The sequence below is a fragment of the Empidonax traillii genome, unplaced genomic scaffold (genome assembly GCF_003031625.1).
Source record: "Empidonax traillii isolate 1590-97213 ecotype Southwest subspecies unplaced genomic scaffold, ASM303162v1 scaffold58:size1836614, whole genome shotgun sequence".
Lineage (NCBI taxonomy): Eukaryota > Metazoa > Chordata > Aves > Passeriformes > Tyrannidae > Empidonax > Empidonax traillii.
In genome coordinates, this window is record NW_020955251.1 from 72736 (window position 1) to 100730 (window position 27995).

The following is a 27995-nucleotide window of genomic DNA, read 5'->3' on the forward strand; positions in this document are numbered from 1 at the left end:
TAAGTTTACAGGTAGATTTTTGTCTCCTATGTTGAATATAGATAGGATTTTCAAAAACACTTGGCTCTGTCCTGTCTCTGTTGCCAGTAAAGATTACAGGACTTTATGGATGGCTTTAGTGGTAGCAGAGCTAGACCAGTGTTGAGCATTTTCAAGTCACAAACCAGAATCTATGTTGCACATTGTCTGAAAAATACACTGGGAAAAAATACAGTCCTCACTGCTTGAACTCAGTGAAGTTCTTGTCATTCCTAAGGCTTGTTAGCTTGTTCTATTAAAAACAACCTCGTATTTGAGATGCTAAAATTAGGTGTTGGCAGTGTTTATTGTTGTTTGCTAGTGCATAACATGAGTATGCACAATTTCTCTTATTAACCTTGAATGCAGAATTCCATTGACCCGGTTCTGAACATCAGAAACCTTGAGGTAACCTACAGAGGCTTTTATCTGACATGCACTGAGTGGTATTTAAATGACCCAGAGTCGAGTTTTAGTATTGTTTATATTACAGAAAGCATTAGAGATCAAAACCCCATTGTGTTAGGTTCTTATCAGTCATTGCCATGAAGATCTGGAAGTACAAATTGACAAATAGAGTTTTCTTATTCCTGTCTTACACACAGAGGCAGAATCTGGCCTGCAGAGAGCAGAATTTGTTTTAAACTCACTGAAGAGGAGAGAATTCCTCAAAGTCAGATGCAGAATCTTTAGCAGAGTCACTGGCAGAATCCTGAGCGTTGGGTCAGAACTTTCATTTTAGCAGTGTTAATTCATTTCTCATCTCCTTTGCAGATACAGTCCTCCAGCCTGCATGCTGACATTTTGCCTTTTTTCCCTCCACCCATTTAAGACGTTTTCTATCCCTTTTACATAAGCAGTGTCTTACATTATTAGCAAATAATTGTCTTCCTCTGCAAAAGAAATTTTTTTTTTTATCATAGCTTTATTCATGGCACCTACTATGTCTCTTTGGGACTCTGGAAATCAGAGTGTGCTGAAGTTGATGTTACAGTGCATTCCTTCCACCACCAGCATAATTTTCTACTATACCCTTGGCATAGACTCCCTGATCCTGCACATTTTCTTAGCAGTAAAGAAGAGCCATTTTAACTGCTGCAATTTATGGGACCTCGCAGGGAAAACACTATTTCCTTAGAAGTAGTAGAAGAAAATCGAAGTATTCCTGATGGTGAGACTAGCAATTGGATTGAAATACCTATCTTAACCCCAGGAAGCTGTCCACTTTCACAAACTAAAGGGGTGCTCTGGAAAACACCTCCCAAAAAGCTCCCTCTCCCACGGAAGCCACCGGTCTAGCACCCTGCCTTTTTTCCATTTAGTGGGTTCCACCTCCCATGGGGAGCTGTGATATCAAACAGGAATAATAACCTTTCAGTACACAGATACACCCAGGTACAAACTGAGATACACATCATAGGGGAATGTTTCTTTACTATGCTGGACAGGGTCTATCATGCTGAATTCTGTTTCAGAGATGACCACATCTAGAGTGACTAGACTGGGTGAAAATAATGTCCCTTCTGGTAAATCATTTTCTAAATTTTCATTAAGTTTTCTAATTGACTTTCCAGCACCCTCCATTCTCTCTTAGCCACAAAATCTAACTCCTGTTCTTAGGTTATCTTCTAGTTTTTCATATCATAATAATATCAAGTAGCTCTGGTCATTATAATGGTCTCTGTTTCCAAAGAAATGAAGTAGTTAAGAGATCAGGTTAATGATGAGCACAAACAGTGAAACAGAAAAAAATAAGATAATAGAAAGGCCACTTTCTTTCTAGGGTTTATAAAGTATCCTAAAGTACAGGGTTGTGCACTGAGAGCTTATAATAGCCAGGATCAATCAATGGGAATGAATAACATGCTCATCCCAAAAGAGTGTGACTTTTTGAAAATCAATGTTTTCTTCAGTGGGACTCTGAAAAGGAGGAAAAGTGCACTTGCAAGTGGATTCTGTTCTCTCATTGTTGTATTCAGGAGGGAAGTTCAACATGCAGCTCAGCAAGCCTGACTGGATGGTGGCACAAAAGAGAGGCTCTGCACTGCTTATTGCCTGCAGTGGTTCTGGCAACACAATTCAGAGGGGAATTTGAACAAAGTGATTTCATTATTCCCTCTCTCCTACTATCTCATCTCTCTCTGTTTTATGAGTACCATACTCTCTATTTTAAATCATGTTTCTGTATTGTTTCATTTCTTGCGGTGTTTCTTATTGCAAAACAACCCACGAACATTTCTATCAACCCTAATGAGATAGCAGCAGTCGGTATGATGATAGGATTTAAAATGTTGGATAGAAATTATATAAATAAGTCTTAAGAATAACAAGGTTTCATTCTCTTGCACAACAGGAATGCATCACTAAGTCTCTAATCTTATGTGTTAAATGTGTTCTCAAAAGCAGTGGGGATTTCATGGGGTGTGCACTCACATACGCCCATCTGTAAGAGGTGAGTCGACTTTCTAGAAGTCTCTTATTTCATAGCTTGAAATCTCACTTTATCTACCACACTTCAGGACTTATTCTTACAAGGAGAAAGACTGTATTGCTGAAAGACTGACCCCAAGCACCATGTGCTGGTGCACGCCCAGGGTTTTGGTGGGCATCTCTGAGATTGCTTCTGTACCTCTGAAGGAAAAAATAATCAGTCCCCTGTCCCAACTTAGCTGATTTAGCAAGAGAGGGAGTAAAACCTTTGATCCTAGTAAATTTCTATAAGATGAAGAAAACATAAGGAAACGAGATTTCGCCAGCGATTGAATTATGGTGTGTAGTACAAAGCCTCTTTTAATGGTGAAGCTAATGACTAATGTATTTTCATATTCCATTTACTCTGAGATTTCAGCTGCTTTTCTAGAACTGGATGAAGAAGCTATTCCTCAGCTGAATAGGAACACCATTCATCATTACTGTGGCAGGACAATTCTTGGGAGAAGTTTAGAGGAAGTAACTTTTTTCAGCTGCTAGAAGGTTTCTGCAGCTCTCGAGCTGCCCCATTTCTGCAGATTGGTCCATCCCATTGGGACCATCCCAGTCTTTGCAGAGTACCTGTTCACCTACACCAGCCACTGCAATGGCTCCACCACTGGGATTGTTTTGTTAAAGTGAGCAACATATGGTCTGCCATACCTACAGCAATCAGTTTAAACATTCTAATTGTAGCTTTCTCCCAGTCATGAGAGAAAACACTATAAAAAATAAAAAAGCACTTAAACCCCAAAACTAAAACAAGTTTGTAATTCTGGGAACTGGGATTCCTATTTATAAGTAGGAAGAGAATGCAGTGTAACCAGGAACTGCACTGCATTTCAGGCTTCCTGAAATGTTAGTATTATTTTAAAAATACCTACCAGGCAAGTGATATTTGGAAGCACAAAACTCTACTACTTGAAACACCATTGTCCTTTTAGTTCTATTGATTTCTTTTGTGACTGTTGGTTTCTCTCCCAGGAACTTGGAATGCTTACTAAAAGCTCATGTTATTTATCTTCCATGAACTGTTGCAGAGCTGTGATAGTTCAGCAAAATTCTCTTTCTTAGCAATTTGCTCTAGATGACATGTATTTTCCAGAATTTAGCTGCAGGCTTGATTTTTTTTTTTTTTTCATCTGATATCCAAATTATTGAAGACACGATGCCTGAGAAATACTGTGAGCCATAAAAGGGAAGGATTCTGGAACTTGTGGGTGCAAAGGTAGTCAAAATCAGAACATTTTTAGTATCTCTCTGAACCTTCTCTCAGTACAGTTCTGATTCAATATTATTCCATGCCTTCATCCCTCCTTTCTCCTCTCTTGAATTGAGGATGCCCTTCATATCAGTTTGGGGAAATGTCGTCAATCTACTTACAGATATCTACAAACAAAGACTTACTTATGAGTTCAGTTTTGCTTGAAGTATGCTCGAAGTATAGGAGCAATTCATAGGAGCAATTCGATGAATCTTAAATTGCACATTTACAACTCTTGCATCTACTGCTGTCTGCTCTCTTAGAACTGTGTTGCCTTCACATGGTTTCCTTCTTAGACTTCTAGTCCTGCTTAGTGGCTGCCTTTTATTATAATGATATTTTGCAACTTTTTGGGTGGCACTGTTATGAGTATTTCAGTGTATTTCAGTGAGCTATTTCAATTTTATTACTAATATTAGAAAAATGTGTGGTATTTAATGTTTTTGCTTGATACCTGTAAATAGAAAAATGGCTGTTCAGCACTGCATGAACCTTGATAGATGTTTTTGTCTTAAAATTATTTCTCAGTAGAAGCCATTGTTACACAAAGTGTGGATTTGCTTGAATTAACAACAAGATGTTGGAAGTTCCTTTAGGAATACCTTGGCAGTGACCTGGGCACATTCTTTGAAGTAGTGTGTTGGAAGCGATGCTCTATTTTTGATAAAAGTATTCTATTTAAAATGCTGTGGAACAATCATTACTCACTTCATCCTCTTTGACCAATGAACCTGAAACCATCCTCAAGCATTAAACTTACATTTTTCTTAACATGCCTACTGTATCAGGGCAAGGATAATGTTGAGAAATTTTATTGCTGCTTATAAGCAGGGATAGCATTAGTCATCAGAGTCATTATTAAATTATATAATTTGTTTAATGGACCTACAGTATATTTGAATTGCCAAAAAATCAATTACAAAGTTTTTCTAGGAATTATAGGAGAGGGCCTACAAGCACACATAAATAGAAATTTATGTGAGACTGTTCAAGTAGGAACCAGACTGAAGTCTGAATTGCTGTGATAATTGTATAAAGCCTTTCTTATTTCTAAGAGCTGGAAGTTGGTGCCATTGAAAGATACTGTTTGTGTCAGACATATTTATACTTTGACCTTAAGTCAAAGCTTGAAGTTAGGCCAAAATGTTGTTTCACATAAGCAGTCATTACCTCACAGTTATTCACTGTGTCTGCAAATTACTTCAGATATGATTATGAGGGTGGTTTTTTTGTTGTTTTTGTTTTTTTTTTTTCCCCTGACATTAAGAATGGCATTCAGTTATTTGAATGTAAATGCTTAGTGCCACTTTCATGCCCTAAGTTGTCCAAGGCATTTGCACAGCATTGACATCTACCATATAGAGAGAACTAAAGACCTACACCTCTCTGGAATGGCAGAGGGAAACCAAGCAGTATAGGCTATGACATCCAAAATAGCATGTGACATCTGTGATTAGGAATCAGAATCCTCCTGTTATCCTTTTAGTTATAGTCATTTTTTTAGTGGCTTTTCATTTCTGGTTTCCTGCAATACTCTCTAACAGCTGATGTTATTTGCCTTCCACACAGTCCTGCAGATCCACAATAGTTCAGCAGCATGCAGTTTCTTAAGAGACTGTTCCAGCTGATGCTCTGTTTAAAGATCTTACATGAGCTGTAATTTCTGTAGTATGTTTTGTATTCTGTAACCATATTTTCATGATTAGTTGTGTATACCTCATCTCAGGTAATAATTATACATGTTCATGAATGACTAAAAGATAAATGGCATTATTTCAATTTCCATTGAAATGAAAGAAAGTTGCCTGGTTTTTATAGGATATTTCTTTTCAACTTGAAAAAAACTACAACTAAGATAACCTTCTCTATTCAAGTTTCTAGTATGCAAAAATGATTTTGTTTTCTATATTTATCATAAGATAAGCTTCACGTATATGAACCACAGAATCTGAGATCTTATGGTTCAAGAGAATGTAGGGAGAATAGACTAAGTGATTATGAACTAAGTTATAAATATATATTATTTATGTAGTCCTCTCGAAAGCAAAATTTTTGCATTTTGCAAGAAGGATAGGATAAGCTGTTTTGTGTAGCTCAACAAAGAACAGCAGTATTTGCCAGAATATCATGTACCTACTTGCTGTAAATCATACAGTAGAAATGTCTCAGTTGCTTACAGTGGAAATATATTTAAGACAGCAAACAACCGGAGGGGATCGGGAAAGTAGATCCAGTGTAATTTCAAAACAAAAAAAATCTGAAATTACTTTTTATTTGGTAATGCAGCAGAAAGTGGTAGTGGCTGCTGAGGAATGAGGAAAAGTGTACCAGTGTCGCTCACATAGGCAGCTTGCAATATGACAAAAAAGTAGAATAAAGTGATTTGCAAGATTAGTTTGTACCTAAAACTATACATTCTGGTAGGACAAAGAGTTTGCATATTGATACCAACAACTTTTCACTGAGAAACATCTCTAGGCTTGATTTGGAAGGATATGTACAACCATGCTGTTTGTCTATGCCTTCAGCTTTCTGTCCATCTCTGCCAATAACTGTGGGACTCAGGAGCTGATTTCAGCCAAGTGTGACAGAACAGGCAGTGATTTCAAAAGTATTAAGTCCAAATATGAAAATTAGTGGCTGTATAGGAATAAAGAAACTCAAATTAATGCCTCTGAAGGGCGAATGGGTGGAGCATGGACCCAACAGTTGCATGGTCTGGCTGACTGATCAGCACATCAAATGGTTTGCATTTCCATGGCCAATTTTCTGACTTGAGCTGTAACTCTGTCCAGATCACAGCTGTAAAGTTCCCTGACCCTTTTTGTGCGTATTGGAAGAGATTTGATACTCCCTTTTCAGCAACATGAACTTTCAGGGGAATGAGATAACCAGAATCCATGAACTCCACATAGGCAAATGTCGATTTCATGTTGGAAAAGAGCCTGTCTAGAAGGTAAAGTTTGAGATTCTGAGCAAAAAAAGCATTGAAAGTTGTTAGTTTTGGCTACATTTCCCAGGATTTCTGTAGTTTTTAGCAGTTACCCCACAAGTTTTCCTCAAGCAAAGTAATTCAGATTTCATAATGCTTAGTGACAGGAATACTGCAGCTCGGAGTGGGCTGTAAATCCTGGGTGGCTGCAGTAATTCCCAAGGGAATAGCATATGTCACCACAAATGAAGTGTGAAGCTTTCCTGTCTCATATACTTGGGAGAGAAAACCCATGTAGTAAAGCCTCAACAGCTTGGTAAATCTCCACTTGAAAGAAAGTAGTTTGCTTGACGGACTCCAGGCAGACTAATGGCTTCCAGCTGGAATTGCATGTATGTGTGGGTTTTTTGTTGGATAGTTATATTAGCATAAGTACTGGGTTTGTTTCCTGTGAAGGTCTGAAGAGGGAAACAGTTTTAGAGCTTGGCAAATCAATAATCCCCACATGGAATATTACTGGAGATTCGTAGCTGCAATGTTTAGCTTTCCCTAATTTCCACAATTTTCTCTCTTTCTTCTCCATCAGTATGCTCATCTCCTCACATTCTAGTAACAGAGATACATTAGCCTTCTTAAGGTTTTTTTCCCCATCATAAACTCTTTTATGTTCTCTGATTCAACTATTTAGTTTTTTAATAAGTTACAACCTTTTGTTGGTGGTGGGTTTTTTTCTCTTGATACATAAATTTTTGGTGAGATGTCAGCTTTGCTTGTCTCATCCATACAACCTGCATCCAAGGTTTCCAGCCAAAATGAGGTAGATTAACATTAGCCTTCAAATGACTGTGCAGAAGTCAATGGGTCATTCCTCCTTCTCTTGAAAATTCAGGACTTCCCTGATGCCCAGAGCCAGCAGGTTGATAACCACTCACAGCAGAGCTCATGGCCCCAGACTTTCATGTAGCAGAACATTTTGCCCACACAGCACCACATGACTTCACCAGGGCTCTGCAGGGAGGAACATGTGCCTCTGAGCAAAGACTGCTACAAATGGCACTAATCCTTCGTGATTCTTGTGTGCCCACAGGATGTACTTGTGGAGACAAGGCTGCCTAACTGGAATGTGGAGTCATACACAGTTCAGGGACGATCTGCTTTTCTTATGATTTCTGCAAAGCATCCAGAATACTCCCGTCCCACGCAGATGTTTTGTTATTTTATATTAATGTGCATTAATGAAACACCACCTGAAGGCCAGGAACAATTTAAGCTGTATTGTGCTGGCATGAATAAAAATTACTGTAAGCAACAGTCATGGCCCCCAAAGGGCTGTTGTCAGAAAGACAACAGGGGCCATATGGAAGAGGTGGACAGAAGTACGAGATACTGAGAGGAGAGGGAAGCAAGCAACTATTAATGAGATAAATGCTAGCACAAGGCTAATATCAGGTGTGGAATAATGCCAGTTAAAGATGGAATTTATTCAATAACAAAGACTGTTATTTTGGTGAGCTGCTATCTCCAAGAGGACAAGCGTGGTGAAGTGAGGTTATCTGTTTTCATGTGCATTATTGAGATTCTCTATGCATGGAAATGCTTTTGATTTCCTCCAAATGCAGTTGAGACAAAGAGCTTCCAACTACTTCAGAGCCAGATGAAAGTGTCACGAGGAAGCTTAATTTTTCAAGATGTGTTACAAATATACACAATCTTAAGTTGTATCCCAGTGCATTCATTAAATACCAAACTGCTCTGTGCCCCATTTTTCACCCATATCTTTTGCACTTCTTTCTATTACTAGTTACATAAGCATATTAATTTTGTATCTGTAATGATACATAATTCAAGTACAAGTTGCTGTTGCAGTTACTACCTTCTCAAGCCTTTATATTACTGGTTGTGTTATATTTATGGACAAATCCTGCACACCTGGCTCATGAAAGTAGATCTATTAAAATTTAGAGGAGGTATCTTTTAATTAATTTTTATTCATATAATAATGACAGATCAAACAATGACATTCAGGTGAGAATTTTTCTGTCAATGTTAATTTTAGAAGTACCCATGAAAATACATTTATTTTCTCTGATTGTCTTCCCTTTATGAAATGCTGAAGAGAGAACCATAAAATTTGCAGTAGTGAGGTTTTGAATTCTGCATCACTGTTGGGCTATCACAGTCTGCATTCTTTTGTAGAAGATTCCCCTGCTGTCTGCAACTCAAGGGAAACAATCCATTGCAGGAAACGTTTTTAAATGGTCGTGTAAACACAGAATAAAATATAATTTATTTTATGTATAGAGATATTGATACTTGCGTTTTCTGCATTTTTAAAAAATGCTCAAAACATCAATAATTCTAGGGTTTAATTTCTTATTTTTAAGGATAACAAAAAGACAATTGTGCTGTTTCTTATTTAATTAAAAGAGAGTCCAGGCTTTTTGATCTATCTCAAAGATCTTCCTTTACTGAAAATTGTAGGTAATTATTGAAAGGTGTTATAATGCAAGTAGCTATATAAATGGTAATATTTTCATGGACTGTTTTTCATAGCCACCATGCAATAGAAGGACCTGTGTCAAATAGAGGCTGAGAAAGGATAATTGAATAGGAAGCAACCATTTTGTCTTTACCTTTCAAAAAGAATAACTAAAGTGTGCAGGTAAAATTAAAATGCCCTGGAGGATGAAAGAGTTCAGGATCATGTATGTGTCTATGTGTGAATTTGAACATACATTTATGTGTATTTTTTGCATGCAGCATTAGAGAAATAATAGCTCTAGTTTTCTATTCCTTGTAAATTATACACATGATTTCTTCATAGAGAATCTTCAGCCTTATTAACGTAGATTATTATTTCATGATTTGTCCTCACTATTTTGCTATATTCTAGTGACATCCATTTTAAATACTCTACTTCTTATTTAATAATTGTTTAATAGGTTTGTCCAGGTGTGAGATGCTTTTACAAGATGTATTTTGATTCAAGAGGGAAGCTCTTACTATGGTAGTGTGGGTTTCTTTCACCAAGGCAGCAGTTGTTTGCCTCAGGGCACTCACTGAGCTGGAAGTAGAGAACAGGTTGTGATTAGGTACATGTGAGAATGATATTTTGCATCTCTGTGTGCAGAATTTAGTTGGAGACTCTTTCTTTATCCCAGCACATTTTAAATAAGAGATTTCTCTTTATCTTACTCAGTTATGATGCTCTCAGTTTTAACTGCTGGTGTTTTATTCTTTCCTTCTGCAAAATAGCTGTGACTATCCTATGTCATTTCTTACTAAATCTATCTTTTGGTGTCACAGTCAGTTGCTGGATTATTTTTTGATCGAGCAAGTCATCATTAGGAAGGATGAAATTTTATCCTAGTTTGCCAAGAGCAAACAAGGGGACGCCTCATAACCTTAAATGAAAGCACTGTTAACCTCAATTCACAGTGATAAATACACATAACCTGCCTTCAAAGAAAGCAGATGAGTAAGGACACCTTTCTGAGCTTAGTCCTAAACTTTTGTCATAAAATCAGAACTGAAATGACGGAAATTGCCTAAGAACCTAAATATACTGAAATATTCCTTTGATGAGCCTGCAGAATCTACTTTTTATTGAATTAAATAATGTAACTAAATTATTTGAAGCATTCACTCAATTTGGGAGTTTTAAACGAGCCCATACAGGGCCAGGTTTTCTGCTTAACTAATCCTCCCTGTTCTCTAAGGCATAGCTTTTTATGCTGAAATGTGCTGTTATCAAAGAGTCCTACTCGTTCTGGGTTTCTCCTAGTTGTCTGTGGAGCACATATGCATCTCTATGAGGTTAAAAGTGTTAGTGACACTTGGAAATAGGGTACCCACTCAGCTAGAGCATTGTTCTGATCCTCAATATAGAAACTGAGTTTCACTTTGTTGTTTTGTTCGGTTTGATTTCTCTTGACTGGAGTTTGAAAGTACTGGGGGGATTTTGTCAGTGCCCTATTTCAAGGAAATCTTATTAATCACTTTCAGTCATACTGCACAGTTTCCTGCTGTGTATTGTTGCTGAAGAAGGAAATTCCAGCCTTATATTTTCATTAATGATTGCAGAAGGTTGGACTAGTACTACTTGGAAGCATTGAATCAAGAGGGGTTATATGAAGGGGTTTTTTTATAATGTGCACTACATTGTTAGCAAAAAGTTGCACCATGGTCATATTCTGTCTGCATTATGGGTTATACCATGTGGAAGCACCAGCTAAAGCAGTTACCTGCAGAGAATAGTAGCCTTAAGAAGGTACTGTAGGTATTTCTAGCTGTCTCATAATATGCTGAGAACTTGCAAAATATAAGTAATCAAGCTCTCAACAGGTTCTTGTAAAGTTTGGCTTTTTTAAAGCTGGCTAATGAACAAAAAGCAAGGTACACCAGCACCCTGAGAGCATCCACTCTCGGAATGCTCTCTGCATTTCCACAGATCAGTGTCTTCACCCTTTCTTATTCACAGACTAAATACGTTTAAAAAGGAATTACAAACCTTCTTGAGCAGAATTGCATAAGAAAATAGTTTAGGTAAAACTTTGCATTTTCATTTGTTGTTGGTATTTTTTCTGTTTTGTTTCTGTTCCAGTTTTGACAATGTGGGGATCATGTTGCCTTTTGGGGGTCTGTTTTCTGGGGTATGTTGTGGACCAGTGGTGGCCCAAAGACTACTGACTGAGGCAAAGACTACAAACTGCCAGGCACCACAGTTTGGGAATCCATGAGCCAAGCTAAGTTATCTAATGAGTCAGACCTCATGAAATGATTCTTCCTCTTAAGTTAGAGGATGAGACCCCTCAAAATCTTCTGAAAATATAATTTAAACTTAGATGCCCACCATTACTTAGCATAGCTAACTTGCTCTCCTATTTGTCTAATTTACATGAAGGATGAGGATTTTGCTTCTACTTATGGATAGTTAAGTATTTGCAGTCCCCTGATGCATTGCTCATATTGATATATGACAAGTTGATTTTTTAAATGTATTTCAAATCCCATTATATTTGCAACATACTCTAAGTATAGCACTTAATGCAGTGTTTCATAGTGATTCAGAACAGAGGTAAGTGACTCAGAATCAGGGAGAAGTAACTAAAGTATTGTGACTGCTCTTGAAGGCGTTTCTGTCATAAGGAGATACCAGGAAAGAATGAAAATATTGCATCAGAAGAGTGCAAATTAAGCCAGGGGAAGAAAATGGAGCACAGCAATGGAGAGTATTGATACTGTGGATTGGATGGAAGATAAGAAGCCTGTAGGAGAGATAAAAGCTGGTGCTGGTGTGCTCCAACATGCTGTTTGGAGAAATATAAACCACAGCCTCAGGGATTTTAAAGAATTAAGAATTTAGAGAGCAGAACTTAGGGAGCAATACTGAAAGAGAAAAGAATGAAAAGTTTCTTAGCAAAGACAGATGTAACCCATTTGTTATAAGTTTTTGCTGATGTTAAAGTTTATGTAGTATATATTGAGAACTTTTTTGATGTAAAGTGGGTTTTTTATCCTCTCTTTACCTTTGAAATATTGCATAAACTACAATACTTTTAATTACTCTATCTTATGTAAGTACTGAAAGTTGTCTCCATTTTTTTATCTCTTTTGATAAATGGTTTGCTTAGCTAGTTGACTCAGGACTTTTTTATTGAAATCTGATGAAAGCCTCTAAGAATTCTTACACATTTATGATGTATAAAGTCTCACTTAATTGATCTTGTGGTGTTTCCATTGTCTACTGAATTCACTTTGCTTCCTGACTGAGTTTAATGAACTTGCTGTCTGTAGGGAACATTGATATTAATGCCAAGCACTGCTTTGAGGCCCCAGGCAGGACTGGTGCGGGGTGCTGTGCAAACACACAGATGTCATCGTGAGCCCCAGTGTTATTTTTGCCACATTTATTACTTTAGTTTCACACATGCAGCAACTTCATCTAAAAAGTTTTTTTCTTTGAAACCACATTGTGGTAGCATCTCAGCAGCAGTAAGTGCAGACCCTCAAACCCTACAGAGTTGGATTCAAGGGTCTGAATAGCTGGGAGCATTAAAAACATTATGTAAGATCTGTCCCTGTCCTCAAGTGGGAATTTTGCAGGAATAAGAGCAACAGGTCCTCCTTTATGGGTCTTAACAGCTCAGCTTTCTTTCTTGAGTAGCAGACCTAGTTTTTCTGCATCACCTGGTTGACTCCTGTATTGCTGCGTGGGTCACCGTGCTGGGTGATGAAGGGGACGGGAAAAAAATCCTCCTAATATTAAGTAGATATTAAGGTCTTTGTAGAGCTGTCATTCTTCAGTTTAATAAAAATCTAGAGCACGGAAGTGCTGGAAAGGAAATGCCACTTCTCCATACACATCTGCTTCAACGGGAGGAGTTTGACACAGTGGTGTTACACAGCTGTGTAATGCCTGTTCTGTGTTCACACCAGCTGGGAGTGCCTTATCTAGTCGTGTGGGACCCCACAGCCTGGCGTGGCACCACGGTGCTGGGATGGCACAGACTCACAGTCTAGACAGTCATTGCAGAGGTCAGTGTGGACCTGGACAGCTGCTCTGGTGCCAGACAGTGATGACGACATTCTGTCTGTAGTTCTCTAGATGTATGATTGATAAACAAAAGAGCTTGTAGGCTCTAATTAGGAAAATGCAAAGATGGAATTGATGTGCAGGCAGAATTAATTTTCATTAATTTAAATGAATTCTTTAAATTTTAAATTAATTAATTTTAATACAATTGTTTCTATTAGGAGGTCTGACTGCTACAGTCAATCATTGTGATCACCTCTGCAACACAGTTGCAGAGAGAGAAGTACTCTTCCAAGATTAATGTATGAAAATTGGCCTGTCAGTGTTTCGATTCCTGTTTCCAATTTTATCACTGATTATTACAGTTGCCTTTGTAGGACCATTTGTTCGTCTTAGACCTTCTTTCACTTTTTGCTCTAAAAAACTCTGTGGAGTAGCTTTTAGTTCACAGGGGTGACGTAGATTAAGCTTTACCAAGTAAAGTGTTTAGAAATTACTGGATGAAAACTGGTTATCATTGCAGGGTGTTGTTGAACTATTTCACTGTGAAATGACTCATCCCAAGAAGTTAAAAATAGAGTTCCAATGGGTTTTTGTTGTTCAGTTGTATTGTGACTCCAGAATTACATTATCACAGCTGCATGGGCAGCTCAAAGGCCATATTGCCCCACTGTAAGAAGGACTTGACAAGCATCCTCCTGCTCGATGGTCCCCAGGCATTTGAGTTGTTTTTATCTGGGGCAGATGTTCTCAAGAGACTTTTCACTTGAGCAGGAGGGAATTGATATAATGGAAAAGAGTTTTCCATGTTGTTATGCAGGAAAAAAATATTCCTCAAACTCTGGTCTTACACTAAGAAATGCATTCTGTGATTTTTGTAACTGCAGCTGGAAGCTTTACAGCGAGCACACGCTGAGTGTGTGTTTCTGCTTTCCTGCCTCAAGTGAGTTTGAAATACTCCCAGTTACTCACCTCTCAATCAGATTTATTTCCTCATCCAGGCTAAGCAGTTCCAGTGTGCTCCACAGTCGACACACTGAACAGTCACTCTAAGTTATATATCCACTTCTTCAGTTTTGGTTCATGTACTTCTGGTTGTTTCTTGGTTTTGTTTTGTTGAGCTTGATGAGAAGAAAGCAATCGAAAACAGAGGAGGAAAATGTCTGTGAATCCTGACAATGACTTCTGTCATTTTGTTTTTGCTTGTCTGAGTTCAGACTATGACATTTGATCCTTTTTAGTTTAGAGAGGAGTATTAAAACCCATCAGTGAGTGTTTTCTCACTTGACACCAGCACAAAGTTAGCACAAGCTGCATGTGACAAGAGGAAAGATCAATTCAGTGTTTCCCTACCCTTACCTCCTCCATCTGACTATGATGCAGAGTCCCCACATTCACAGAATTTTGGTGTCACTCCCATCCTAGAGTTTTCTGTGCCTATAAAGGCTTAGGGGCAGTCGGAAAGGAAGCACTATGTGTTGGGACCTGAATGAGATCAAGCCTGTGTGAAACAGGGCCAGTGGTGCTCCACGGAGGGATCTGCCCTTTCCCCATGTGCAGAGGCCCTGTGGCTCTCCTGGGAACTGGTTACCGCTGCCTTCTATCTTTCAGCTTCTGTCTTTTATGTGATGGACCTTTTCTCTGTTCTGAACAGATGAGGTATGCCCAAGATACCATTTTCAAATGTCCTGCCCCAGGAAATGAGATGTTTGGAGTTAAACCCTACTGCCTCCTGAGATGCTGGAGCCCACGAGCCTCCCATGAGCTTCGTGCTTGACCTTTACAGCTCTCTTTCTGAGCAGGCTTTCAGAAGATGTAGTTTTCTATGGTCTCTGGTTTCAGCAGCAGCTCTGAGTGCTGACTATTCATGATGAGGCCTAAAAACTCATTTACTTTGCTCTCCATTTTCACATGCCCTAACAGTGACAGGTCAGGAGGTGCTTTGGTTCTGTAGAGAATAACTTCTGTAATGTGAGCTCAATTATTTGGCAGGGGACTTCACACATCTCTCTAAAGAGAAATGGTGGCTCTATTAATTTAAGAGTGAGATTTGGTGAATCAGGTTGACTCACCAAGGTAGGACCAGCCCCTCAGGCAGCGAGTTTCCTGCATGAGACTTCTGAGTAGCTACAGCAGGTGGGTTGCAACACGGGGTGGGGTACAAAAGTGTGGTCTCACACTGAATGTACTGAGCTTAACAGTCCTGATAACCCTTTTGACTACAGCTGAATGATGTGGAGGTCTGGTTGGGTGCAACATTTGCAGGAGTTTTGGTGTGCCTGGGGATCTTGCATGGCTCTCTGGAGACCCAAAGGCATCTCATGCAACAGCATATTTCTAAGACAAGTAAGAGGTGTGTGGTGAACTAAAAACATGTTTGCACAACCTTGATATGTCTATGTAAGAATTAGCTTTACATCTGGCAAATAAAATACTGTGTAAACTTTCTGTGACCAAAAGATGACATTAACACAAAATGAATTGTAATTAATCTTAGTTGACTGCTAATTACCTGTAAAATCTGATTAAAGGGAAAACTAAATTTGCCTGCAGTAATTAGTATTTCAGTATGAAGTCTATGTCCATGTAAATATGTCTAGTTCTCTGTGCTGATTTATCACCACTGTTATTTACGAGCTTTTTTTTTCTTCCTGTAAAGGTTGCAGAGAATGAAGGACAAAATTAGAATAATGAATTCTTGTTTATTAACACAGCAACAGAACAAATATTCTGTAGACATTTTATAGACTCCAACATTATAATATTGTCAGAGAAATGTAGTGTTTCAAATGTATTAGCATAGAAATAGGTTTGTTTCGTATTACTTCAAATAGTTCTGCTTGCACTGGTTTGTCATTCAGCTGTCAGTAGAAAGGCAACAAATATTCAGTGAGAATTGACCTCCAAGAAAGGACTGGCCATTCTGCTATTCATTGACAAATGGATTTTGAAATATTCACATAATGAAAATCCCCAGAGCAAATGGACTTTAATAGCTGATAGGGTTTTGTAAAGCATCATCAAATCACAGCTGGACATCCAGAGTGAATTTTCAGTAGGGATAGCTGGCAAGTTTATACATACTTAGAATGTGATTGAAAGGAGTAGGACATGTAATTCTTCAGTCTGACAGGTAGCAAGTCTTTTCTCTGCTTTTTTTTTAGCACAAATACGTTAACTACCTTGTCTGCCATCAAACTGTCGTAAGAATATTCCTATATCAGGAAAACTTTGTAGATATTGTTTTCAACAGCAAAAAGAGCAATCTATAAAGTGTTCTTCATAGAAAACCCACAAACCTGCACACTTGCTGCTACAACAATCTTTTATTCAAAACACAGCCCTTGCTCATGATGTAGTTAAATATCACTGCATCTGCATCTACACTGAGGGGGAAATGCACATAGCCCATCTCAGTACAACTTCCATGCAGCAGGATGCTTTTCTATGGAAATAATAACATTTTTGAATAAACAACCTGAACAACACTCCTAAGCCCAAAACTAGAAAATGTTTGGGGATTTTATGTTGCTACCTTGTATGGGATACAGAAAATCACTCTGTGATTACTTCCTACACTGGAAAAGTACCACATGCTGATCCTCTCCCTTTTATCCCTTAAACAGCTCTCCTAAACCTCACCAATCTTATTGTCAGAAGGTTTTTAGAATCAGGTAGTGTGAGAGCAACAAATAGAAAAGCTTCCAAAGAATGTCCAAAGCCACCACAAAAAAATGTTCTAGACAACCAGATCACCGGTGGGCTCTTCACATAGAAACCTTACAGTGTGATGGACTTCCTCTAGTGTTCCAAACACCCTCCTGGAGTTAAGTGAGTGAAACAGTAGCTTTGCACCCGAATAATTCTGTGCTGGTAACTGGAGAAGGACAGAAGAGCCAGTACTCAAAGAAGAACGTTTCTTGCAAACTTCTTTATCTCTGCCTTGCTGATCCTGGTTCTCAAGGGAGATATACAAAATACCTTTGAGGAAGGCAATTTGGGATGTAGTCCACAACTTTGCTGGATATTAGCAGTATAGACACAACAGATTAATTTTTATTTTGAATTGCAATTTTCTCCTAAGCCTTTCTTCTTGATAAACCCTTTCTGGTCCACTTTCTGTCCAACTGATAAGGAAATGAGCCTTATCACCTCTCCCCTTGGTTACCCTTCATGATGTTCTTCTCTCAAGTCATTCAGCTGATTAACATAACTGAACGAAATTCAGAACAGTGTGTCCCACTTTGTACTGAGATTGAAGTGTGCTGCCTCTGTTTCAACCAAAACTTTATCTATTTCTCTGTGAAAGATACTCAGATCTTTAATTCTTGCCAGTCTTCTACAGATAAAACATGTTATTTTGGTGTTTACAACAAGGCTACTGGTAGCTCTCTCTTGAAATTGCTCTCCCATGAGAACAAGGGAGCAAAAAGCTGAGATAGGTTTTGTCATTCAAGTAGAAACTGGAAGAATATCAAAGCAACTCGCTGGGTGTAACCCCCTTTCTCTGTTTCTCCTTGGACTAAGGGGCATATGGATGTTCTCCTAGAAGATATGTATCATCATGCTTTGCTTATATAAAGTTAAGTCAGAAGACAGGAAAAGTTTTCAGCAAGATCTCCGAAGATATGCAGTTCTGAATTAGGCCTTTAACACTGCCCTAATGTGCCTAAAGATTATTGTATTAATGGTTAATGACTAAATGATCTCATGACACAAGCTATTACACCATCTGTGCGTGCCTCTTCGAAAATTTGTACTGACACATAAATCAAGGTGGAACAGAATTTGTTCCTGTTAAGAGAAATTGATAATGCATTTATGTAGTTTAAGCTTGATGATATTGTTGATTATTTCTATGCAATCTCATAATTTTCAAGGTCTAACCATTTGTTACAGAGAGCAAAATTTCTCAGAAATACAAGTGGACAGTATACACGTTCAGAGAATAGTATCTCACCTGATGAATCCTCCGTAGTTTGTATAATTCTTAACTGGGGCAATGTTCTCAAGAAAACTTCACCTGTCTCTGAAACAACTATAGAATCATAGAACCATCGAATCCTTAAGGTTGGAAAAGACCTTTAAGATAATCATTTCCAACCTTTAACCCAACACTGACAAGTCCTCCACTTAACCACATTCCCAAGTGCCACATCTAGATGTTTTCTTAACACTTCCAGAGGTAGGTGACTCTGCCAGTTCCCTGGGCAGCCTATTCCAATGTCTGACCATTCCTTCAGTGAAGAACTTTTTCCTGACATCCAATCTAAACCTCCCTGATGCTACTTGGGGTTATTTCCACTTTTCATATCGCTTGTTGCTTGGGAGAAGAGACCAACCCTCACCTGGCTACAGCCTCCTTTCATGCAGAGAGTGATAAGGTCTCCCCTGAGACTCCTTTTCTCCAGGCTGAACACCTCTGTCTCCCTTAGCTGCCCCTCATCAGACTTGTGCTCCAGACCCTTCCCAGCTGCTTTTCTGTTCTATGGACTCACTCCAGCACCTCAATGTCTTTCTTATAGTGAAGGGTCCAGAACTGAACAAATATAGTTAACTCCTTATGTAATTTGGCCGGAAAGAAGGGACTCGATCTAACAAACTCATGACTCGACTAATCAGTTTTCTAATTGACACTGAGTTTGTAGATGGTCAGGTTGTACATCTGTAGGACCGTGTTATTCTATTCCTGTTACCTTTGCTCTTTCTTCCTTTCTTTTCCATATTCAGACATTCCATGTAGTTCAAGTAAAACTCCACTTGTCTTTAAGCTGGGGTCATGCATCAGTCACAATGCCTGAAACTGTGAAAGCAATTTTGACTGGAGCCTTTTGCAATAGAAATAATGATGCAGTGGAAACTGGTCTTACATGTACAAAACATTGCAAGGGCATTGTAACATATCCTTTGTGTCAGATTTTCAGGCTACTGTGTTTATTCTCACTGAGGGATAAGAAGGCATCTCATTCATTTTATTGTAGGGAGCAGGAGGTGAGTGCAGCCTCCCTTAAGATATGTTCTGTTTGGGTTTTTTTTTCCAACTGTATCTCTCTAAAGTTATTTCCTTTGGTATATGATCATATTTAAAATTCACTCATTTGTTTGTGTTTATCAGAAACTGTTGGGCCAGTAGCTCAGCTGGTAATTCTGAGAGGCTGAAATACTGATGCTCTCTTTGGCAGTGCAGCCCAACAGAAAAGCCTGCAGAGGACTTTACCTACTTAGAGGGCAGGGAGTGTGTCTATGTTTCATTCCTGCAGTGCAGGAAGGAGTTTCTCTCTAGAAGTCCATGAAGAATGTGTGAATTGATTCTTTCACTCCAGCTTGGTTGTGTTCCAGTACTGTTAATACAATCTAGAATCTCCGTAAATAAGACTGGAGTTATACAATAGTAAGTTAGTACTTTGGCAAGTTTCAACTAGTAGGAATTGTTTGTCACTGATTACTCTTGTAGTGCAATCTGTGTAGCAGATCCACACTTCTTACAGCCAAAATTGTCTAGAAACCAGAGACTGAGAAGAAGGGTAAAAAATCCATTATTTATAGAACTCCTTTTCTTACTCTGCTTTGCAGAGCTTTTAATAGTTTTTTACTCAAACCCTGCAGTCTTTCAGGTGAGTTCATCTGGTAGGAAACTGTTACATCCTGCAATAGCAAATACTTATTTTCTCATAAGAGCTTCTCCCAGCATATCCGAGTCAATGGAAGACAGAGGAAATGCCTCTCTCCTGTGCCACAGTCCTGAGCTGAACCACTGGCTTGCTGCAATCTTTTGGCCTGTCTTTGCTTTCCTGTGGCTTGAGTTTCAACTGATTCTCCTGTTCTGACTATTGAATGTGTTAAAACCACTTGAAATACCCCCAGGAAAAGAGCAGAACTTAGAGCATCGACATGAATAACAATAACAGGAACAGGCCAGGAACAACTGAGCTTTTCACCTCTGGTGGGAAGTCCTAATCACATTGTCCCTTTGACTAACACAGAGACCTCTAATTTTGAAGCAGTCTGCTTTAATTTATCCTTTTTTTCCCTGAATGCTGTGTATAGCAATGTTTTCAGAAATTATTGTCCCAAAGTTTAGAGAATAGGAGCCTTCACTAAAAAACAGCCACCCCAGTGAGCAGGTGGTGCTTTCTCTCCAGTGCTAGGATCTGTGTCCTTCCCTGGGCCCAGTTGCTGAACTTAGGGTTGTCACATTATGGGATGATACTTAGAAATGTATTTGAGAGATGAGGTTCATGAATTTCTCTCTCCTACAGAATATTTTGCACCAAGGTGATACATGCAGGTGAATACATGTATCTTATGGGGAAGTGTGCCTTGTAATGCCAGTGTAGTTGAAACACAGCAAAACTGTCATTTGTAGGTGAAGACTTTTAATATCTGAATGTGGAAAAGAGTAGATTTGAGAAAAGGGAAAACTTGCTGCTTTTTTTTTTTTTTTTTTTTTTAAACATCTTACAATAATCAGAAAAGGGAATTTATAGGATCAGGTGAAAAAAATGTCTTTTGTGTTGGGGGAGAACCTGAACATTTCTAGATGGTAAAAGGTACAAAATGAGAAATAATAGAAACTACCGGGTCAATTTTCCTATGGCAAATGTAGGGACAATCCCGTGGTAACTGAATAGGGTGAAGTGTGTCTTTCTTCTGGTGATCATTATCAAAGGACTGGTCAAATCTCTAACCAGATTAAAAAATCTGTGGTTATTAGGCCTTGCCTAAGGGGCTTTAACAGTGCTTTTAACAGTGCTCTCTTTATGCCATGGGTATGTGGGGGGGTTTGGCACGGGAAGTAGAGTGGGTTTTTTTGTCCTCCTGGTGTTGAGATTTAGCTCTGATTACTGAGGCTGATTCTTCTTTTATGTAAGAGAAAAAACAGCCAATGATTCAGTCCATTAAAGCTGAACTGTATCGAAATGACTGGTGATTCTGTGTTGGAAATCAGCAATGGGCTACTGCTTGCTTTAGGATAAAAATAAAAAAAAAATCCTGATAACCTCATTGATTCAAGACTATCCAGTCTACATCTTTAAAATTCACAAGAAAAACAAAGAGAGACTTAGCTGCTGAATTAATCAACACAGGCTGAACTCCTCTGCTGCAAACAGCTTATCTTCAAAAGAAGAAAAAGAATAAAGGAATAAAAAAAATGAAAAGAAAAAAACTGAGCAAGTGGGTAAGGATGATGTATGACAGGAATGTAAAATGGAAGATACACAAAACAGCAGACCCCGAGCAAGTTTTATACACTTCTGGTGCAAGAAACCAGGTAAGATTAAATCCCTCAGCTTCATAAGAAAAGAGTAGAACAATCTGCTCATGGCTATTGCAACAGCAGAAGGATGAATGAAGGTCTGAGACAAGCTTGAATATCTTTCAGTGCTCATTTCCAAGTGCCTTTTTGGCTCCTAATGCCTCTAGGCTTCTAATTTGCCTGTTACTTTGACTCAGCCTGAGGGCTAATCATGTGCTTGAACCATCCATTTAGAAAATAAACATAGCAAGGCAGCCCAGCAAGATGTGTTGAATGAATGTTGAAGGCAGAAATAACAAGTATCTTTAAAGAAATCTAAGGAGAAGAAGGTGAAAGCAAGTAGCCCTTGCAGGAACAGCATGCTTTAGTCTGTGCCAGCTGCTCTTCCTCCTCCCACTCCCTCAGGAGTCTGAGCCCTGAAAGGACTGATGCTGCTTTTCACTGCTGGAGGTTTCTGGAAGTTTGTTCAGTCTAAACTGTTCCTCTCAGGTGTTCTAAGTCTCTAAAGGAGGTGTGATCAATGACAAGTCAGGGTGAGTGAGAGGTTTCCTAATTCAGATCATGTCCTGTAGTGGATCTAGTGTTGACAGGCTACTGCATATAAACTGTCTGATCTGAGCTAGGTTTTCCTTTCCTTTAACATACACAGATAGTGTTAAAAATGGGGCCAGATTCTCAGTGGGTGCAGAACAGCTCTGACTTTCTATGGAAATGCTGAGCTGCCTCAGCTGACAGCCAGACCCAAAAGGGACAGCAGTTTTCTTGGTGTTCTGTCTCACACTTCTGGTCTAGCTGGAATTATCTTATTGCCTAGGGGAATTAGGCAACTTCATTAGTTCCCTAATTTCTTTTTGGTGTTTTGAAAATACCAGCTGTGATTAGTGTGTTTTGTCCCCCTGTGGACTGCATGCTCTTCCCTTTTCCCATGCTGTCCAGGTGCATCTCCAGGGTATGGAAAGGCCATAGGACCATGGATCTGATCCTTCACCTTCCCATTCCAAAGGCTATCACGTCCATATTGCTGTGCAAATGATGACTTCTTTTTTTTTCTGCAGCAGTTCCAAAGCAAAAATGAAAACTGGTTCTTCCCCAAGGACTGGGCAAAAGTTAATGGCTTTGAACCAAATTAAAAATGCCATTGTCTCTCTTGTTTTGTGGCAAGTATACCTTTGAAAAGAGACAGGAGCAGACTCATTTTGGAAACATTGCAAGGAAAAAAAATCAACTTTCTATTAATGAAATGCTTTGTCAGAAATCTTTTTAGTCGTTGCTGTTATTAGTGTAGTGATTTGCCTCTCAGGTTTTGGCTGCTCCAGCTCCACTTTGCTCCTGCCCCTTGGGACTGGAGTTCTGGCCCACTTAAGTCAATGTCAAGGCTGTTTTTCAGTCTCAGTCCTTCACCGAGGCCCCACAAGGGTTTTTCTGTGCCAGCACCAGTGCAGGAGGCTAGGAAAAAGCTGCCTTATTTATTTTCTCACCACAGCCTAAAATTAAAAGGCATTTAGACTGTTTGTCATTAACAAAGGTGTGCTGCAGTCCTCCATGCCATTACTCCAGCTGCTGCTTCATAAACTGATGTTCTGCATTAGAAAAAGTATTTATGTGGAGTCAGATATCTGAGATTAGAGCTAAAATGCTGTTTGAATGCTTTTGTGTGGTATCATGAATGTAGATCGGTTGAAACACTCCATCTATCTGTCTGTCTAATCATATACCTACTGCTTGAATCAATAAAGTTAAGCACATGGAGATCTATTTGAAATACAAATCCAGACAAAAGACACTTACTTTCTTTAATCTTGGACCAATACTTGTATAGAGGCTGTTTCATTAATATATTATCTCTGAAAGGTAACTGGGTTTGCTGGAATTGAAATAAGGTTAAATGAATCAGCTATTGTAGTTCATCTGTTAAATCACAGCACTTTGCTCTCAGTTTGTAAAATACTCTCCAGACTAACGAAGTGGGGTCAATCACATGCATTTTTGCTGGAATCAAATTGCCATTAATTGTGTCACAGCTATGGATAAGTCAATAAATATTGCCATTGAACATTGACTATTGCAGTGCCAGAAGATTAGCCATTTTCTCATTACATAGTGCATATTTAGCCTCTGCACTGATCAGTGTCTGATTTCTGCAATGTAGAAGCTCCCCACAGAGCACATAGTTTCTTGGAGAAATATCACTATCTACGTCACCTGTAAGTGCCCCATTCCTGAAACAGGGGTGGTTCAGCTGGTGTTTAGAACTGTGGTATCTGTTGGAGTCATTCAACTCCCCCAGATACCTTTGTAACTTCAGTGTATTGAGCAACTTCTGAAAAACATTTATTATCCACAGTTGTGCTGCTTCGATTTGCGGTTCACCGATGGATGAGAATGGCAGGAGAAACATTTGTGATAAGTAATGCATACAATGTGTTTGGCCAGCTACTGCAGTGATTGCATCAGGGCACACATTGAGTGTTTAATTTGCTAATAAAAATTAACCAGGAACGGGAGGGAGGGAGGACTGTGTTAGCTGGTAGTATCACACATGCTGGCTGAGGTTTCAAGGGATATCAGACAATGTAGAGCCATCTGCTCTGATACACACCTCTGACATCTGCAGAAGGGGTTTAACCAGGCTAGAGAAGACACAGGCAACAACAGTGACCTTGGGTGATTTCAAAAAGGCAGGTGAGAGGAGATGAAAAGTAGAGAAGGAAACAGCTGCCCCATCTCAAAAGGGATGAGGTAGGAGTGCCCCACATGAAAGGCTTGGGTGAACTAGATCTCATCACAGATCTTTTTCTCTTTATTAAAGCTTTCTCTTTTTTTCTTTTTTTTTTTTTCTTTTTTATTAATCAATTTTTCCATCTGTTTCTTTAGTTAATAGTAGCCAATCTTGGAGCAATCTGATCACTTCTACTAACCTTGGGTTGCAGTTTTGAGAGAGAAAAGTGTCAGTGCCAAAGCCAGCAGGGCTCTGGGTGTAAGTGCTCACCTGCTGTGAGATGTTTTCAAAAGGGAAGGAGCAAGTGGAAGAGCAGGAATGGGGAGATCTAAACTCTGGGAGTCCATAAGGGACCAAAGTTGCACTACCCTTTTTATTTATGGTTATATGTGGGAGAAATATTTCTGTCTAACAAAGATGCCCAAGTTTGTGTTTGTTTGTGGGTTTTTTTGTTTGAGCGTGGGTTTGTTTGGTTTGTGTTTTGTGTTTGTTTGTTGTTTTTTGTGTTTTTTTTTTTTTTTTCTAAATATGCTCTTCTTTTGCTGTTTTGTGTGGGTGCGAACCCAAGAACTGGGTAAGTTCTTGGTAAAAAAAAAAATAAAAATAGAGCTTCTAGGCAAACTGCAAAGAGAAAGAGAGCATTTTCCATTCTCCCACTTCCCTAAGGAATGTGCAAACCATTCAGCAGTTTGCTGCTCTGGGCTGGATTTCTCTCAGCCTTTCTTGTTGCAGCTGCATAAACAATTAAATTTTAATTGGACTAGAAAAACAGATTGGCCATGTGCAGAATAAAGACATTCACCTGGGACACAAGTGGCCAAGTTCAGCTCTCAACTCTGAAACTGGTAAAGTAAATTTTTCTGACCTACTTCTGAGTTGTTGTTCTCCGTCACCCGATTATATTTTCTCTCTCTTTATTGTTATTGCCCCTGGTCTCTCTCATATTCAGTCCATTCAAAACATAAAACACCTTTTCTAAAGACTTCATCAAAATTAGCATATTCCCAGCAGAAGTGTTGCTTCCAGTGACTAGATTGTGGCAGGTTCAACACTTTTGTTTCAAAAGATTTGATTAGCTCCGAGGTGTTAGAAATATTTTTTCAGATGGACCTCCTGCCACAGGGTTTTTTCCCCCATAGGAACACTGAAAGATGAAGAATGAAAATATATGTCTGTTAACTTGCTCTGCCCTTGTACTGGGAGGATAAATATTATCTTACCTTTTGCAAGTTGCAAGATGCTTTCTTAGCACAAGACATAGCATGTGCTATTTCTCTGTCCAGATATATTTCAGCTGCTGCTGGATATTCAAATACTTAGTTTGTTTCCTTAAAGGAGCTCACAAGCCCCTGTATTTTATCAGCACATGTAGTGCAAAAAGGCCAAAGCGAGGAATCTGTTGTAATGAAAATATCATACCTAATTCAAAAAGCAAACGAGAAGGACCAGATGTCCAAAAAAGACCCCAAGGATGCAGCAAAGTTCTGGTTTTTGCACTTTGAGTATTTTTTCATGTACCAAAGCACTATTATGGTGTAACTTCTGACATATGTTCAGGCTAACCAGTACTTGGTATTCCCAGCAGAGTGGAAACTACATTAAGAATATGGCTCATAAAAGCCTCTTGACTATCATAATTATCTTTAGTAGTTTTTGGCTTTGAATTTGATCCCTTTTGGTCTCAGAAAGGTTAATTATTAAATGTGAGATTTAGGATGCATTTTCATCACCTTCTGCTTCTCATAAGTCTCTCAAAATTTCTGTCACTGAAATTGTTCTTTAGCTACTGGACAAAATTTTAGCAGTGATGCTCTGTATTGAGACAGCGTGTTCTGAAAACCAGTCTTAATTGCTCTCTGTTCCCTGTGCATCTTCTTTGAAGTTAGCAGGGCTGGTGTGGGAAGAACATCACTCAACTACTGCTTTTGCTGCCTGCTGCAACTCATCTTAATATTTTAAACTGGGTAAGGCACAAGGGAATTTCTCTGGAGATCTCAGTTGTGAAAAGGGCACAAGATTCCCAGTAATCCTCAGATAAGAGCTTGTGTTCTTGTTGCCATCATTTTTAACACTGTTATAAGAAGTGAGCTCTGTATTTGTCAGTATTGCAACAACTTAGTATGCGGTTAAATTCAGCTGGGTAGCAGCACTTGCCAAAACTTGTTATCCAATGAGACAAATAAATAAAGTAAGAGGAGTTTTTTTGCTTTGTCTAATTTTTTCTTTCTTGCTAAATGAAATTATTAAAAGCCAAGTCACACAGACTCTTCTTTGAGCTGTTCTAATCAGTAAACTTGCCGTAGCACATGTGTTAGGGGGGCATCTGTTATGGGAGGATGGAAATGATCACAGAGAGGTTTGAGCCATGCAAATAGGAATTTTAGGAATTTCAGGGGAAGGCAAAATGTGTTTCTTAATAATATCTGCGTTCAGCCTTGCTCCCCAACAGCAGCCCCATATTCAGCTTTTTTTGTCACTGGAGAAACAGTAAAGGGCAATGAGGCAAACTGTATTAATCAGGGACTTGTTCTGATTTTGTCATTTCAGATGGTCTCCTGCTTTAGGAGAGTGTGACTTTGCCAGCAGCACAATGTTAAGGACAAAGCCTACAAGATCTGCAAGTCATTCAAATGCACACTTGTTTTTCACTTGTCTGACTTGTGCTGTGGGCAGTGCATTGCCATTCCCAGAGGGCTCCTGAGAAGTCCAGCTGCTGGGTCAGTGACAAGAGCAGGGATCAGAGAAGTGCCTTGCAGTTAGAGATGGCTTGAACATCACCCCTTGGAGCACATTCAGCACACTGGCAGATCGCAGCAACACTGCTGGGAACTGATATTGTTGCACACAACATTTCTTTTTGACATATTTTTGTCCCACCAAAGGAAGTCCAGCTTCCAGGACAGTGTTCACTGGTAGTTACCTTGAGATATCAATATGTATTTACTGTGCTGCTCAGCTAAAGCATCAAAGGGGGTTTAATCATTGCAGAGATGTTGGCCTCAGGTGTTTATAAACCATGATTTGAGTTCTCAAGAAATTAATGTTTGCCCAAGAAATATGGAAATTTAAACAGTTTTGTTGTCTTGAATTACTGTTTGTCATTCTGACTCTCTAATGGATCATTCAAATCATGTTAAAAAACTCTCTGCACCATAAGAATCTTTCTTTTTTCCTTTTCCCTAAAAAGAAGCATTTTTTGTTAATCACACCACCAAAGAAATAGGAGCGTTAAGGAAGTACCAGGAGTTTGCCAATACTGGTGAATAAATCTGCATGTTCATAGCTCTTATTAAGCTAAATAAGAGTTGTGGGAATTAGAAGACTCTGGAAAGGAAGTTTTAAATCATTAAATCGTTCTGTTATCTCCACGAGGGCATACACTTTCTAACTATTTTATTTACAACCTTCTGGTTGCTTTACACATCACTGATCTTCACTTATAATGTTGCTTGATATCACACCAAGCCTAGAGACTGGTGCTCCTGCTTGGGCACTGGAACCCCAAAACTGCTCTCAGGGTAGAAGTAGAAAGCAGACTTTTCCAGCCTATCTTGATTTCCATTTCACTGCATGAGCCCCTTGGGATAGGAAAGTCATTCTGGTAAGGGAGGGTCATACAACGTAAATGCAACACTTTGGGAAGGGTTTTAAAAAATGATTACCTGTAACGTGTTTGGATTGGACAACACGTGGAATTGAAGGTCTGCAGGGTAGCTCTTTGCTGCAAGAGAAAGGCTTTTAACCTCTGTAGCAGTTGGTCTTTTTGCAGTGTGGGCTGTGTTTGTGAGCTCTCAGGCTGTT

At 39.0% G+C, this 27995-nt stretch overlaps 1 protein-coding gene and 1 long non-coding RNA gene across 2 annotated transcripts in view; one reads left to right on the plus strand and one right to left on the minus strand.

Moving 5' to 3' along the window:
• The window catches only part of DPP6 (dipeptidyl peptidase like 6), a 245207-nt gene that overhangs the window by 18520 nt on the left and 198692 nt on the right, over positions 1-27995 (plus strand). The gene's annotated exons all lie outside the window — the stretch shown is intronic.
• On the minus strand, positions 9153-27957 carry LOC114055530. The gene is made up of 4 exons (XR_003570755.1): positions 27857-27957; positions 19768-20036; positions 10134-10138; positions 9153-9747 (listed from the first exon to the last, which is right to left on the minus strand). It is a non-coding gene; the product is annotated as an uncharacterized LOC114055530 (long non-coding RNA).